The 18,039-nt window shown below is 37.0% G+C and overlaps 1 protein-coding gene across 1 annotated transcript in view; it reads right to left on the bottom strand.

Moving 5' to 3' along the window:
* Positions 1-18,039, bottom strand: part of ANOS1 (anosmin 1) — a 128,226-nt gene that overhangs the window by 108,915 nt on the left and 1,272 nt on the right. The window lies entirely within an intron of this gene.

The raw sequence follows: 18,039 nt of genomic DNA, 5'->3' as shown, positions 1-18,039 counted from the left end.
GAATCAATGAATCGTAAGTTGAATGTCATTTACCAGGGCCATTTCTGACACTCAAACAACAGTGGTGTTTGCATGTACAGAAGCAGTCTCCATTACATTCATTTAATTGGGATACTTCATCATATCCAAGAAGAAAGTGATCACACTTTAATTACTGATGCTTTTATCACCTCTAAGCTATATTAAGCCACATGACAACTTTAGGTACTAGAGTCTAGGTACCCAGCTAACACAAAACACTGTCATATACTGCAAAAAACCCAACCACTTTAAAGCTTGAAGACTTTCACATAATCTACTTCAAAAACTCACAGCAGGCATTCACATTTTAATGGCAAGTCACTTAATCAATGGACATACAGAAGTATCTCCAAACTATGATTAGACCTTTCTCTACTGAATTTATAGTCTAAAGTAATTACATCTMAAGTAATTTGTATAAAACAGATGTCATGAACACTCCAAACGGTCTATCTGTTATCTTTCCACTTAATTTGGAATGAAGTTGGAGATCACAATTATGTGTAGTAACCACAGCAAGAAAGAAGGGACTTCAAAAGATCATTTCTCCAAAACCATGCCTCACTTGCAAAACCTTTTCAACTATGTAAGAGGAGTTCATCAAACAGCTGTCAAAGGCATTTTCTGAGTGGGAAATAACTAGGTAAGATGACAAAACAAGATTGAGGTTTATATCTAAATATTTTAGAGTAGTCATACTGAATCAAATCAAATTCCAGATAGCAATATCTTCTACCAAGAGTAGACCCGAAAAAATGCTTACTGAAGTAAAATTTTAAGAACTGAATGAGTCACTAGCAGTACATTTCATATCTTTGAACTTTCTCATTATTCTCTGTAATTTTTCTATTTCTACTACATTTATTTTTGAGATAGAAGGACAAGAACAGCATAGAACATTCAAAATGGGGCATGGTGTGATTTATACAATACCATAATAGTACTTCACCTTTTTTTTTAATTCCTAACCTTTTTGAATGTTCCAGAAAACTTAGCCAATATTTTCACCTTTGTAACATGTTGAAAGTGAAGCTTGCTTGAAGGCTCTCGGGCATCAATTGGTCTTACCGGCCCAGACCAGCCTCACCTGGGGTCTCCATCCACATGCACACCTTGCACATGAGCCTTCAGCCCTTGCCTGAGCTATGCTACAGGAGTGCCTGTGTCTAGCCCTGCCTCCTGGCTGGACCCCCAGACTTGTGCTTCAGGTTGTCCCCTGGATGTACATTATAGCTTGTCTCTGGCCATATCTCCTGGATGGACTTTAGACAGCTTGCTGTAGTCTTGTCTCCAGCCCTGTCCCTCGTCTTCTTCTTTGGCTCCTGGTTGAAGCCCCTGGAAGGACCGTGACCCTGGCTCATTGCTCACAGCGATGAGGGCTGTCRATGGACCCTGCCACCTGATAGATCCAGCTCTGATTGCCGCATGCAGACCCTGTGGGGGGCATGGCCTGTGCTGGGGTCACCCTCAGCTCCCAGCTCTCCATCCTGGCGGAGCAGCCAGCCGTTGCTGCACCCTGACAGCAAGAGACTATGGATCAGGGTCTGTAACAACCTCTTCGTTTTTCCCAGAAGTGTAAGAAATGTTCCTCACTGTTTGCTTTCATCAGCAAAAATACAAAGCAACAACAAAAACCGACAAAGATTACCCAAACCAGGTAAAACACATAACATCTACTAAAACCAACAAAAAAACCACTGTATAATGCTCTACCCTTTGAGAAGATAAGAGAACAAACATTACTTAGTAGATATTAGTCACACTGTTTAATATCCTACCATAAGACAGCTGGATAACTTCATGATGAGTGGGTTATATAAAAGAAACTTATGTAGAAATATAGAATTATCTTTGACCATGTAAATATATTTTCTTTGCTATCCTTCAAGTACAGACAATGGATTTAACTTTTTTCTTTCTAATAAACTGAGCAACAGTATTATGGAAAGGAAGTTGAGTAGAACATATTTTGGAACACATATCTGGAGCTCATCTGTTACAGTAATTACTCACTATGTTCCTTAATAGCTAAATGAAATACACATCTTTCTTAGCAGATAGCAGAATCCATTTCTGTATTGCAGATAATTAAACTGTAGGAAAGTACATGTTGGTTACTGGTTAACCCAAAGTAATCAAAGAGATGACTGAGTATAAGAAGTAGTTATAAAAACTGAGCCACCTAACAATTTATTCATGGGTAACAGCTTGACTAACCGTACAGTCTAACTAAACACCCGGATTTAACACTAAGAAATGCATATCACAGATAATCAAAGGCAAAGTATCAATATGACTATTAGCTTTATAATGACTCGGTCAGGTTTTATTTTAGATTTATTCTAATAATACCATCACCTGTAATGCACCAACTCCTATCACAGTGCTATGGTGAGGTCCTCCTGTAGATGGTTGGGAAGGAAAAGAACTGTACTGATCTAAACCTTACATCAATATTTCCCAAACATGCAGGCATGTAGGTCACCTTCATTTCTATTACAGACTGAAATTACTATTTCAATAGAGTTGATATTGAAATATTTAAAGCCAAAATTTTACAGGTACCAAAATGAAAGCACAGAAAGAAAAACCATTAAGACCAGAGTAATGACAAAAAAGAAAAAAGAGAAGAAAAGAAGAAAAAGAAAATTAGTATCCATCACCTGAAATGCAAAACACAACAGTGTTTCTTATCTGGCTGTCATCACTAGTAGGTTCCTAAAGAGGCAGTTATCTGTACACTCCAAATGTCATTGCCAACAAAATAACAAGATCAGTTTTGAAAATATAAACTATACATTGTTTTGATTAAATCTGAATCTCTAATAACGAACACCTTTTTCCTGTAGTATTGCCGCCTCAAATAGAAAAACTACAAGATAAACGCAAGCTGTAAAAACAAGTAAGTTTTAATGTCTCCAGTGCACTTCTGAGTTATGACTGCCTTCTTGTGGTTTCACAAACTTCACTGTTACGATTTCTAAGACTGATCTCAACTGAGGTCTTACTTTACTAAGCAGAAGTTTCTATCGCTCTGTAAAAGAATCTTCAGATTGAAATAAACCTCAACAAGCAATAGAAGGACTTAAATATACAGACACTAACTTGAAGATACTAACAGTAAATATGGAACCTCACAGAGAAATATACACCAGCCCAAATCCTCCTCAAATTATTGAGGTTAACTAATCCAATCAAAGCGAACAGGAAACAGTCTAGTTGCATGAATACGGTAAGCAAAACACGGCTTACTGAGTATTTGTTTTTAGGCTCTTTATCAAATTCCCTATCCTTTCAAACTCCTTCCAATGTGCCTCTTCTGTTATATCATTAGAACAGACAATAAAAATACATGTTTCTTCAATGATGTGACAAAAAAAATATAGCCCACTTGGAAGCTAGCACTGAAAAGATCAAAATGCACTTTAAAATGTAGTGCTTACTTTCACAAAATGCAATGTTAATGTAGACATATATGGCCTATTTTAGTGTACTTTATAAAACAGGAATGCTTTACCAAAAAGCAGTAATATTCCAGAAATAGGTGCACGCTGCTTTTAACACTGGTTCGACTTTATAACTGAAAATRGCAGTCGATATTATTATTCTGTATAACTATCAGATTAATGGTTAGTTGGGTGATTCCCAACAGTGTATTTATCCCAGACTAAATCCACATGCACTGCCTACCAGCTGATCATTCCAGAATCAGCTATGAACACCTCAGGGAACACTAGGGAGCAGCGTGAACTACACAAACGCATCTGTTGAGCAGAACAATAGGCTTGGATGGACCTGGCATCCACGCTACACATATGCCACATATGACGTTCTCTAAACTATCATAGGTCCTCCTGGACCACCTCTTCCGCTTAGATTTGTTCAGAAGGAATCCACTGCATGAGTCAGGAGACTCACTTCAAAAACACACTCTGATGTATACTAAAACACTTATGTAGATATGCCTCAGCCACTTCTAACGTCTTCCACAAACATACAAGAATAACAACTTGGTCTCCCCCTACTAGATGTGGAATTTCCCTCAGAAACCACACTGGATCAGGGCCCTTCAGGGCACCGTTCCTTTCAGAACCTGCAATAAGCTTATGGCTCTGGTGTCTCTTGTACTTGTAACTAAGCATACACGAAAGAGTAACAAACACAAATTCTTAGATTATCTAAAATCTTCCTTATAAAGAGTTTAACTATAAATCATATGAACATGTGATACCCCATGCAGATTGTGCTGCCAYGGCATCTTTTCTGATTGCAAAACTTGGTGTGACTGGAAAAGCCTGATTAATTATTGGTGTCATACTTCAATTCTAAATCTAAATTTCCCCAGTTAGTATGCTAAATATAGTGAGCTATAAACTGGACATATGATATTTTACTGCATTTTCTTGTATTCTTGCTGGAGCACACGGGAGGGACATTATTCAATACTACACATTGTTCTTTAACATGAATACAACTGCCCTTAACAAAAGGTCCCTTTACAAGAAGGAAAATACATGTGTGCTAAAATACCAGTTTAGAACTTAACAACACTTTAGTACCCTTGTTATTATGATTCAAATATCAGGTACCAACTAACTTTACGCTAACACTGTTGTACTTAAAGTACTAATTATTCCCAAAATAATAGAATAAAATTAACATAATAAATTTTAGAAATTTATTTTCTTCCCCTTTGGAGTGTGCTATTAGTTTCCAAGATACTAAATATTTCAAATAGTAGTAGCAGCCATATCCAACACAAGCTGATGAATACAAATATTTTCATTTCCTTTTAAAATAAAAATAAATTCCAAAAAGTATCTAAACAGAAAATATTTGTGATAAACATTCCCTATTCTGTTCCAATGTTCTTGATATACTGCTATAAAATTTCTCCTCTCAGATCTCTGAAAGGCAACAGATGTAATAAATATCATTACCAATATACATACAAGGCTTCAATATCCCAAGCTCCTTTGATAATAGAAAAGTATGCAGGAAAGCATAATCTCCAAACAGCAGAAATAATGATCATACAAACAAATTAAGCAGTCTAAAATTTGGCTACAATTATACACTGGTAGCTCCACAGGCCCATTCATATTTATAAATACAGTTTTCTATATAAAAATTCTATTTTAGGAGAGTATTATTGAAGTTAATAGCCAAAAAATAGCAAATGTAAAAGTTAACACATTTCTTAAAGCCCTTAAAGTTGCTAAATATTTAAGTTGTTCAAACAGCTTGTTTGCATTTCTCCTGTTTTCCATAGAAGCTGCAGCTCAGTGAGTGAAGCATACTTCCCTTGGCCTGGGATTTCCTAGAAAATTTTCAAAAGGGTTCTGTGGTCATTCAGGAATTAAAGAACTGAGTCTGAATCAAAATGAACTGTGTGCTCCTAAACAACACAGCCTACTTTCAGTCTGAACAAAGAAAAAAAAAAAAGCAATAYTGTAACACAGCCTAAAACAAAATCTAAAAAACCAAAGCACTAATTCAAAGACAAGTATGCCAGCCACACAAAAAACAGCTTTCATCACAACAATATTTTACCTGTATTTCAGGAAAAATTTCTATTTCCTGGACATATTTTAATTACTATAATCTTTCCATATATCACTGTAGACGTTCCACAAAAGGAGAGACAAGATGTCAATGGGTAGAGTTCTATTAGCTCATGACTTTATTGCCTCACCTATAAAGCACTACCCCAAAAGAAAAAAAAAAAAAAATCCCGCAGTGTGGGTTGATGCTCATCTCTCCATTGCTCCTAGCAGTTGGCACTCACCTGTTCCTTTCCAAGGCAGTTTTCTGTCTTGCAGAAAGCAGGACTTCCCCATTAAGCCAATACCAGAGRCTAGTGGACGATAATAAACAGATCTCACGTATCACATCAGGTAATGAATGTCCCCCTCCCTATCATATCATGTAACCAAGAGGAAGTTGTGACGCCCTCTTCCTGGCYCCATTCAGTTGTGCTCTGTCTCTCCCCCTGCTCCCAGACCTGTGCACGCTGTTCACATTTGTCTGCAGGTCACATTTTCACCCCCATCCTATTTTAAGGAACTGCAGCAGCTCCCAGAACAGCAAAGGCTGCAAAGACATTGCGTTGACAATGGATGGAAAACAGACATCATGCGAAGGAGCAAGCAGTAGGGCAGGAAGTGCAAGTCTGTCTCTTCCCACTTGGAAAGCAACAAATCCTAGCTGAGAACCTTTTGCCCTATCCCACTGACAAGATACTCCTGGGAGGAGAGTCAGTCTTTTTATACAGGGGACAACAAGCACAATCCATTTCTTCCAGGTCCCTTAGGAGCCTTTTCTGGGTTACTGAGAACTGAATGCCACACGGGACAACTGCTGCAATCCGACCTTCGAGATGACCCTTCATTATTCAGCTTAAGGAAAAGAACCAACTTTAGGTTGTGGAAGGAAGGAGAGAAGAGAGAGATAGAAAAATCAACCTTAAATTGTATTATTTCAGAAAGATATAAGCTACCCGAATCATTCGTATAGTCTGAGCTACAGACGAATTTACTAGATCCTTCTACAGCGATAAKTTTCAATAAAAGATTTAAGTTTCCTCATCACATTATGATAAAACTTTCCAGAAACACAAAAGCCTTTCATGTGCCAGCTTTCTAGAATACAGTCTGACAACTAGCTAATGAAGACATACCATAAATAGAAAATAAATCTCTCTTCAAGGTAGGACTGAAGCATTTGTCATTGACACGTCCGGTCACCAGAGGTATAGCTGCTATACAGAGAAATCATTTCTTGACAGGTCTGTCATGTTTCAGACATTTTTGGCATCAGGTAAACTAGTTAAAAATTAAGATAGAGTAATTTGTCTTGAACTACTGAAAGACTTATAACATGAGAGGTTGTCAAAGCTCAGCCTAAGTCACTGCCCAAGCCGCAGTATTTTAAAACCTCTAGTCAATGTAAACAATTGCATATGGAATTCTGTGAATTAGGTTTCAAACCTAGAATTTTTACATTTTATGTCTTTGATCTAAATTAAGGGACACTAAAGAAAAAAAATATAATGAAATGTGGACAGTGGAGCTTAATACCAGTTGTCAATATCTTGAGTTATCAGCATTTTTTTTTAATACCAAGAATTTTGTTTCTCTTTCTTAAATCATCTGTTCTTGCAAAGCTGATAAATATTTTAGAGGTTCCATCTTTGGAAAGTCCCAGATCCTGGCAGTATGCTCGAGGAATTCTCTCCTCATTAGATTGTCTCCTTCCATTTTACCAGTCTTTTCACCTGTGTAAAGCAATTAAGAGAGACAGTGAAGTGAAGTGGGTTGTGGTACTAGAAATATGTTGATAATATTCAAGTTTGTTTTTCATTGGACTCAGAAGCTGTTYTCAGTTTGCCTTCTCAGTGGGACAGTCACGGATGAGAACAACTTGACTGAGGCTCGATACAGACCAGATGGATCTAGTAGGTATGAGTAAGCATCTTAGGGGCATGAAAATTTGACATCTGCTCCTATTATTAAGAGGATAAGCCATGTCTGTTGATGAAGCTTAAAGGGATGTTTTAGAATCCCTGAGGGCACCTGGATTTACAGAGTAACAATCAAAACTGCATAACGCTTCATTTTGTAAAAAAAATCTTTACTGTCTTTAGCTTTTTACATTAAAAATTGCTTCTGCCTTTGCCTACCATCTGAAGGAATCTCTCCTAAAAATACCTTAATTTGAAGTCAAGGTGCTTTGTATCTGGCAAATAACTAGGCAATTCAGTTTTGTTTTATCCTAATGGTATCGTATAATTTATTACCACTCTGATTTCTAAAGGATGATGCTAAAATGTAGTCAGATGGTATTTAACAAATTCAGGTTAATTGTCCTTGAACATTATACTGAGATTTTTGCGGTTTTAATCTATAAAATCTAAATAAACATTTCTAGTACATTTGGCTTATTTCCACTGAAACCACTGAAGACATCACCATCAGCTGTAGGGATATCAGACTCACGCAAGCACTGCAAAATCCTATATTAAACTATTAATTGTATAAATGGAAAAACTGATAAACATTAGTCAGCAGGCTGAAAGAAAAAACAGGAATTTACAACACATTAATGTGTAAAGCTTTTTAGTTTTTAAAGCTATCTGTAAGTCACGCCTTCTTTCCCAGACCAAAAGCAGCCAGTATATCCTTCAGCAAACTCTAAATGCTCGTCCCTTTTTGCAATTTACAAAATGGCTGAAGTTTGGTTTAGCTTTCAAGCCTAGACCACATTCCTAGTCTTTTTTCCCACRTGAGAAAAACAAGATTTTGAACTTTTGGAAGGAATCTTGAAATAATTATTACTTGCCATTAAGCATTCAATCACCATTAAAATTACAGTTTCAGTTCTGTCCAGTGACAAAATTTGTGTATTTTTTTTACATGACTAAACACAACCTTTTACAAGATCAGCTAGTACGCTGCGTATGCAATATCCAACAAATTACTATTCCACTTAATCAATGACGAACCAMTAGATAAAAAAAATGCACGAAATTCATCAAAAGCCCACTTTCACATTTTATTCAATTTTAAGCCAAATAAAATCCAATAATAAGTTGCTAGCTGCAGAAAAAAATCTACATCTTCTTTCTTTACTTATCTTGACAAGTGTCCCACAGCTGTAAGTACTATATGGAGAGAGAGAGAGAGAGAGATATGCCTCATTAATTGGATGATTTTTTTCTTCTTTCTGTCAATTTGTATAGCCCCAACTGTTCCTTCCAACTACTGCAGATCTAGACTGACCAAAGTTTGATTAATTCATGATCTCTGAGGTAGCAGCTACACAGAARGAAATCTTTAAACAGAAAAAAGCCTCTAGCTCTCCTACATTCAGTTCCCTTTCCAAAATTGCTAGATATGAATCAAATGTCAACACATTATGTACTCTTTGTGACAAAGAAAAACGGAGGCAGATAATGGTGTGTGTGATTCATTATTGTTTAGCTCCATTTGCACAGTAATATGATTTCATTGTTTTCAAAGGAGCTATAACCGTCACCTAACTGAAAAAACCCACATTGTTGAATTAGCTTCTACGTGGAAACAAATTCTGAAAAAATGATTAACTGTCTCTCTATTAGGATATACTATTATGTTATCTCCCCCTCCTCAGCTTTCAGCTATTTACTGCCTCACATACTTGTCCATACACCTGCTAAAGTCCAATGAAATCCAAACCTTACAGCAAGCAGGGTTAACAAATTTACATTGTCTAGGACCAGAAAAAAAAAACCCRGAGGTCTGACTGCAAAGTTCCAGTAGTACAAACAAATCATTAACAATTTAAAAATATTATCAATTAACTACAAATGACATACAGCCCTGTATCTAAGAGCTAAATCATGATATAAGATGACAAATCATGCTCATGCGAGTCAAGTGCAATTACTTGTGTCCTTTTTTWAAAAATATATGTTAATATGAAGAGTAAACAAGAAAAACAGAACTATTAACAAATTCCAAGAATGGGAAAGAAAAGTAGAATTGTAGTTGTGTAGGCCTAGCTGAACACATTATTTTCATCCCATTTTCACCATCAACCTCAAGTTTTGACTATGTGGACAGAAGAGATTTGTTCTAAAAGAAGCTTACTATTTTCCTCACTTTATTTTACTATAGGATCCATGGCAGCTGGATTTCAACCCTCACTGGCAGCAAAAACGTAAATTCTTCTCTTGGCTAGATTTTCACTCTGATTTGTGACCACTTCAGAAATTACAATGGCAATAGTTTGTCAGACTTCTGCCTTGAAAGGTAAGATCCTTACAGGAGACTGGTGCCCAACATTTTGATTGAAGCTCTTTTCTCATCAGATGACTAAACTTAGTGTATGTGTGCAATACAATAAATCCAGCATTTCTGAAAATGCACAAAGAAAATGCATAAGAAGATGYAAAATTCTTACTGATGAATTGAGATTACTATTCACTTCCAAATACATGCAAGTAAATCACAGTATGGCCTGAACAGAGCAGGCTGCCATCTCCAGAATGTATTTCTGGTTGAACACTCTCAGAGAGCAATTTGGTAATGTCTGGAGAGCAGGAATTGTTCAGGAAGCCAAAGTGGACCGTTCCTTGTCACTTTTTTCCTCATGAGACCCATCATCCACAAATGTAATAGGGAGAAGTTAAGATCCTTAGGAAGACAAACATGGAGCAAGTTGCCACCACCAGACATACATAGCCAACAACCTATCTCTACACTCCCAACATGCTTCTAGGAAAAAATGAGTAGAAACAAGGTGAAAAGAAGCAGGCCATAGTTCAGCAGAATTACCTGAGCAGGCTGCATACTCAAGGACCCCTGCTATAGAGCAACAAACAATGTTTATTTGTCTGCATTGGTATACAGGGAAGGATCACAAATTAGCTACATCTTTGTCTGAATTTGTTTTTAAGTTTTCCCTGCAACTGCACTCCTCAGAGAAGACAAGAAGATTTTCAAGCTATTTTTTTTACTAGAATAAAGATGAAATTCAAAGCAGCTGCTGAAGACGAGCAGAATTAAAAGTTGTTTACAAACAACTCTTCCCATGCTCACTGTGCAGGGCCGTTCCCTGTTTCCAGCCTTTCAGTTGACTGTGTTACAGTAAACTCTGCAGTCCTCTCTACTCCTAGACAATTTCTCTTCCCAGTATTCTCTTTCCTGGTGTATGCTTGCTTGAGATGCTGATMCCCTTTATCCAACTTTTGCCTTTTTGAGCATCTGCTTTGCTTCTCCTTCAAGTTCTGGAGCCATGTCTCCCTCAGTTGCCTCAGCTGCTACTAGGGGAAGTCACYCCCCTTTTGGCTTGAGTAAATGTACCTATGTTTTAAAGGAACATGGTGTAACTTAGAAACTAAGAAAAAACAAAGCAAAGCGTGCCAGTAAAAGTATAATAAGCTACAACTGTTTTGCTGAAAAACACATTTCCGTATTATGTTTTTCTGTATTATGTTTTCCACAGATAAACATTTGGATGACCTACCACTTTGACAGTCTAAAGACACACAGGTGAAAACTTGGTTCACAGAAATAAATGGAAATTTTGCTACTAACTTTAGGCTGTGATTGTTCCTTGCATCTGGAAATATCCGTTGATTATTTTGGTGGATGAAAATGAGTATGTGATTCTTTTAATCAGAGATGAAAAGAACAGTACTCTACTTTCAAAGTTTAAAGGGTGCACTTACCTTTCAACACCCCCAGTTCTCCATATTCTTGTCCTGTGATCTCTTGGACATTAAAAAACTGAAAAAGGGATACTACTAGAGTTGGGACAGCGAATTCATAACACAATTCTTTGTTGACATAGGCTGCATGGCTGTAGCATTCATACAAGGACCTGATCCAGCCGAAATCAACAGAAGGCTTTTCATGGACTTCAAAGGCTTCTGAAATATAAGGCCTTATAAAGCTCTGCTGTGGGAAAGGTCAAAAAATGAAGATTCTTGGTGTAAACCCCTAGCCAAGCACTCTTTTTGTGCAAGGTTTACATCTGGTAGGCACTCACTAGTATCATTCTGAATGTTTCTTTCTTCCATTATATCATGTTCCTGATACTTGGTCATTAATCCCATTTAAAAATCTTTAAAAATATGGATACTAAACAGTACTTTCTTTTTCTGTTTATAGAAATAGGATACATACTCAAATCCAGATAGCAAAAATTCACATACCATAGCCAGAGGAGAAGTACCAGCTTGTGAATAATAATCTCCATTTGTAGACACATATAAATTTAGCACTCGCTCCTASGAAATTTGTCTTTTGTAAAATGACAAATGTTCAGCATCTGGGAAATCAGTTTATTTTCAAGTCGTCTTAGATACACACACTGGCTTTTCCCTTATAGGACTCTTACTAAATCAAACACACTTAAATACAGTTCCAAGCACTAGTTAATCTCAGAGGCAATCCATATGCAGAAAATTAATAATATTTGAACAACATTTTTAACATGAGCACTACCTAGCTTGTAACCTTTCCTTATACTCTGCAGTAAGTGTTGGAACAGAAAAAGAATTACATTTTAGAACTGCAGCATTCCTATTTCTGAAATTTTATAATGCTTTTCAAGAACAATGCCCCCCAAACATACACACTTGTGATATTATAACTATGCTTGCCAGTATTTTATATACACAGAATGTCTGTTTCAAAACATATTAGCATCAATGACAACACTCTTATTGGCTTTATTGCACTTGAGATCAAGCRCATTTATGAAATTAGTAGCAATTTTAATATATGAAAAAGAGTAAGGTAATACAAAGACTTATTTCAAGCACACAAACATCCAGAAGCATATATATGACAGTATATATATGACATATATATATAGAGCATATATATACAGCATATATATGACAGTAGTTTCTTGCCAGCTCTTCCTGTTCAATAAACCCACTCATCATTCTCCTATCTTTTCATATAATTCATTTGATTTGTATTTAAAACTGACACCTGAGATGCAACCAAACATTCAAATTTGAGAGGACAATGTTCAAACTTAAGTTCCCAAATTTGAGGAACCAAAACTGCTAGATAACGCTGACTGGACTTCCTAACTCTCATGCTCACATCAACTGCAGAAGCCTTGACTGATAAGAAAGGGAACGTAACTCCCACTGGAATCAGTGAGGCACATACCACAGACTCAGACACGACTACGAAGACTAATTGTGGCTCAASTCCACAATGTGGATTTTCAGTATTTTGAATAACACAGACGTTTTCATGAGGTGCAACCATAATCACTCAAAATAAACCTTTCATCTGCAAAGATTTTATRTAAGATCACATTAGATCTATGCATCTGTTGTATTATTGAGATCCATCATGATGAATAAGAGCACACTGAACGTCAAAATAATTATCCAGATCATATGTCATACAATCTATCAAAACAGGAGAAAAAAAATAATCACAARTGATCAAATTCATCTGCAGAAAGAAATCAACTGCAGTGTGCTTGTAAGGAAACATACAAAAGTCAGAATTTTTAAATACAAGAACTATTTTTGGAAAGGAATGGAGTACTGACATGGCAACACAAGCAGATGCCACACATTTCCTAGGTAGTAACGTGTAGAAAAGATTGTGAACGTGCCCTAAAAGATCTAAGCAAACTTGAGGCCATGGCAGCCTATCACTTGAAACTGAAATATTTCAAGTACAAAATACTAAATATCTACTACATATCATTACAAAAGTACTATATATCTTTTCAAAAGAGTTTGTGAAAACTAATTTAAAGACTGGGAATTATTCAAGAGAGCTAAAACAAATTCTTTCTTCATGATCTCCCTTTTCTCTACAGCTGAACACTGAGAGATACGTACACCCTTGACTTTTAGCCTGGCCTACAGCTTCCCCATCCTGAATCAATTCCAGATTTTTGCAGGTGCAATCACTTTGGAGTTATATGCAATTTGAAAGCAGATGTGCTGGCATTTAGACAACTAGCTGCCTGACTTGTAGGTAAAATGTAGTATTGGGTATCTAGAGGTAATCACTTGCACACTATCTATTTAAAGATAGAAAATTTGAGARCTTTTTATTATTTATTTAAAAGATTGTTCATTTCCTTCAAAAACTTTAGCTGCACAKACAGGCAATAGTTCATTTAGAGTAGTAAAAAACAATCTCCAACCAGCATACAGTTGTTACTGAAGGTAACAAGCATTTAAGGTGCTGTGGTTCCTTCTTATAGCTACTAATAAACAATAGGCAAGATACAGAAGCTCAAAAGAACATTTTTTTCCTTCCTTATAAAAACATCCTTCAGTTAGCATTAGCTGATCCATTATTTGTAAGATACATTACTATTAGATTTATATTAAATACAGTTATGAGGGGAAATCTCTACATAATTTACCTTAATATATCATAATACTGGCCTAGCATTTCAGGGATGTCTACACTGTATCAAAAGGCTTGACCTGAATTTTATAAGACTGAGCTAATCCACAGTAATGTCAGTATATTTTTAATCAATACTTGTGTTAACTAGCTCAAAGCAACATTTCATGAGCCTGTTCAAGCAGCAATCACAATTCTGGTTCATGCTACATGTATATATACCAATGTACCTAGATTTCCCACTTAAGAATAAAGAAACAATTTGCTAAGATTCAATTTACTACTGAACACTATACAAGCACGAAAAAATAAGAAAATCAGAGATGTACAGAGGTCTGAAAATAAGAAATAATAAGAAAAAAGTGTCTAATTGGATTTAGCATTAACATTCTGTTTTTAATGCACTGTCAATCAAGAATGGTCATATATATATACAAGGAAATTTAATAAACTTATAATGTTCAGAATAAATTTAAAATTGAGTACTATTGTTTAGCACTGATTATATCTATARAATGTAATCACTCCTATTCTCTCTTCTATTCAAGATCTTCCCTCCTTTTCTCCTTGAATGATAAATGTATTATGACCATGAATACAACAAGATATTTCTTYGGGATAGAACCTGCTAGTTCAACCTACCTGTTCTTTTCAATTTTTTGTATAACAGAAGAGTAACACAACAGTTAAACTGAACTTTCTTCATCATCACTCTCTGCATCAGTGAAAAAGGGTTAGTAGTACCCTGAGCACAGCATGGTGGGAGTTGAAGGAGAAAATAAAGGAGACGAGAAGAAGGATTAAAATTCAGATTTGTCGAAATTCACTTAATTCCAGGCCCATACAATTGACTTCTACTACACTCCCTCACTACTATGGCTCCATTACAAGCATTCGTAGCATGAGTACATGGTTATGACCTCTCTCTGTTCCCATGCCTCCAAACAGCAAACGTGGCTGGTTGATCTGTCTGGTAACCGACAACAATCTATTGCTGCTGCCTTTCTCCCATCCTGAGGCATGCTTCACCACCCTCCTGCCTGGTGACCCAGTAGACAAGATGTACACTTCCACTACCTGAGCCAACTTGTGGAGATTCACRTATTAAGCAGGAAGACACCTAAGAGATCTGTAGCATATGGAAACTAAGACAGAAGATCCAGGAGTTCACAGGTCCAAGTAAGCACTATACGCACTCAGTAATTTTTATGCTGTTGTTTTAACCTATATGCTTACCCTGATAGTTGCCCCAACTCTTATCATTCACACAGAAAGTCTTTAATCATACTCTTTTCTGAACGTGGCTCAGGTGGCTGGCAGTCCAAACCATGCTTTCACTCAACTTGAAACACGAACAGTAAAAACCACTCCCATACCTACTCCCCCAGGTGGAATGAGTTCATCCACAGATAATATCACTGATGAGAAAGACCATTAGAGTACAAAGAATCAAACCTCCTTATTCACAGACAATACAAGGAATTTAGTTTCACTCCACTAAAACAGATAGGTTAAATAGAAAAGCTCTAGATAAACCAGTATTCAAACCTCCTCTCCAGTCACCCAGAAAGCTGTACAAGTTCTTGCATATATTCCTAATCTTTTCATAGTATTTTCATGGATGTAAAAACAGGTGCAATAACTACGATCTTAATCTTCATGAGTTTTTTTACCTACAGTTACTATAAAACTAGACTCGCACAGAAACTTTGGATGTATCAAAGTAGAAACCARAATCCTGACTTCTTCCTGTATATCAGCTAAAAAGCTGAGAAGGAAACTACTTTTACTCATTTGAAAATACTGAGGGAATTCATGCATTCAGTGCTGTCATCGTTCTTTACAACCTCACTTCCTAAAACAGCRTGCCTTCCTCCACACAGAATCCATAACCTTGAGGCTTTTTCATGAAGTCAGATACCTTAGCCCTTCCCTTCTTTCTAAAAGAGAGGAAGAATCACCCCTCCCTTCTTACAAGCACAGCTTTTGGCTTCCTCACTTACACACAGACAGCAATCCAATGGGTAGAACACTTGCTATACAGGACAGTCAGGTTCAAACTTGTGTCTTTTCCACTACAGGCAAGTCACTTCACTGCCGTGCTCTCAGTTGCTCCAGGAACACTCTAGTCATCTCCCCCTGTTCAAGTGATTTGTAGACAACAATGAAAAACCAATTTTGCCAGAAAAAAGGCACAGAAGTAGGAACCTTACTCTACTTGTCAATGTAGTCACCTAGGAACCGCTGCTGTCAAGCAGCCCAAAGTCCACAAGTGGGATAAAAATGTTTTAATTCCCCRAAGTCCAAAATAACCTGAAGCTCAATGCTGCACAAGACAGATGTTGGAGTTCCTTCCTTCAGAGATCGAACACCATTCTCTAGTGCGGATGAGTACTATAATTAACAAGCTATTATATAAAAGAAGAAACAACCATGACCCATTCTGCTTACAGTTTATGTTTTGCTTTGTTTACTTTTTCTGAAAGCACTTTGTGCCAGCATGTTTGGTATGCAACTTCTCATTCTGTAGACAGATCATATACAGATACAAAAATATATATTTTACTGGGCTATAAGGTCCACATGGTGCAATATTTCCGATATGGATCCCAAATGTCCTTTGGTGTGACCTCTACCTAGAATTGCCCAACACTACTGAAATTGAAAAACTCCTGGCCATGGGAATTTTATGGCAAATAACAGGCATCTGTGCTTGCTCAGCAGGCATTCTGAAGACCAYAGACTTTTGATTTAGGTGATTAATTCTTCTTCTAGGCCACATCAATAGCCTACAGTATTTTAAAAAAAGTAAAATCTTTGACCTGTGCATTAGTTAAAATAATTTCCTAGTGAGAAAGTACTTTTAAAACTGGGTTTAAAACTGCTTCAGAGAAGTAACATAAAATAAATAAATAAAACAGAACATCTCTCCTAGCCCTGCCAGAAATACAGATGATAAATAAAAATTAGATGAAAATTATCTTTGTAAGAGAAAGAATGAAAATCTCCTATAAACATTTTAGAAATTTGAAAAATACCYCAAATGTATTTTGGCATTCAATTAAAGGAGCTAGCAGTTACAGACCTACACCTCATTTCCTGTTCATACCACTTGATACCCCACAAAAAGACTYTTAGCAATGTCTTTTTGGTACTGTGTACTCTCTCTCTGAAACGTGGGAGAGTCCACCTTCCATGCAACATCCAGCTTCTACCGCTCTCATCCCCACCACTAAGGCAGTATCTAAAGCAAGGCTGGGGAAGTGTGTGGATCACTCTTCTTTCAAGTCCTGTTCTAACTGGGAGACACTAGAGTTCCTTCCTGCTCCTGTTGTGACGAGCTAGTGTTTGCTTCGCTTCAAAGGTTGAATCAGATTACAAGATAATTGGGCATCTCTGCAATGAAAAGAACTCCAGAAATTGCTACCAGTTGAGACCAAAATGGRAGGGGGGAGGGAGGGATAAAAGGAGGAAGAAGAAAAGGGGAGGAAGAGAACATCCTTTACCATCATGGAATAATACAAGGTAGACCTGCGTGACCTACAGCCCACCGTGTACTACCAGTCTCTGAGAGCATCCACCGCTCACTGTACTCTAAAGGCTCCCTCCCTTCCCTCATTAACAGACAATGGAAAGCTTAACTTTTATAAGCCAGACTACTTTATCTTCCAAACATTGCAGTCGTTTCATGTCTACAGGGACTTTAATCCCTGGTAATTTAGATGAATTACCTTGTGCTTTAGCAGGTTGGGGTTAAAACTCCAAGATTTGCAACTGATTACCAAAAAAAAAAAAAAAAAAGTTATTAACTCCTGAGTAATTTGCAGCTTATTTCACCCTGGCTAATTAAAATGTAATCACTATTGTTTGGCAGTGCATTCTGTCAGCAGTTTTACTGTCGGAAAAGAAATCATGCCAAGACAAYATGCAAAATAAAAGCCTTTCACTAGGAACTGCTGGCTTGATCTAAGCTGTCTCTTTAGGTACTGAAACTGTAAAATAAGTCAGCTACAATCGCCTGACAACGTAGCAAGAAGAAATACTAACCCCTCCCCAAGATAATGGGCGATTTTAACGCGCCCCCTCCTTTGGGGGCACCCTGCGAAGGGCAGGCGGCGCTCACGGCAAGCGGAGC

Source organism: Rhea americana, unplaced genomic scaffold, assembly GCF_003343005.1.
Source record: "Rhea americana isolate MKP2758 unplaced genomic scaffold, rheAme1 scaffold_7, whole genome shotgun sequence".
Lineage (NCBI taxonomy): Eukaryota > Metazoa > Chordata > Aves > Rheiformes > Rheidae > Rhea > Rhea americana.
This window is presented reverse-complemented; position numbering and strand designations above follow the sequence as displayed.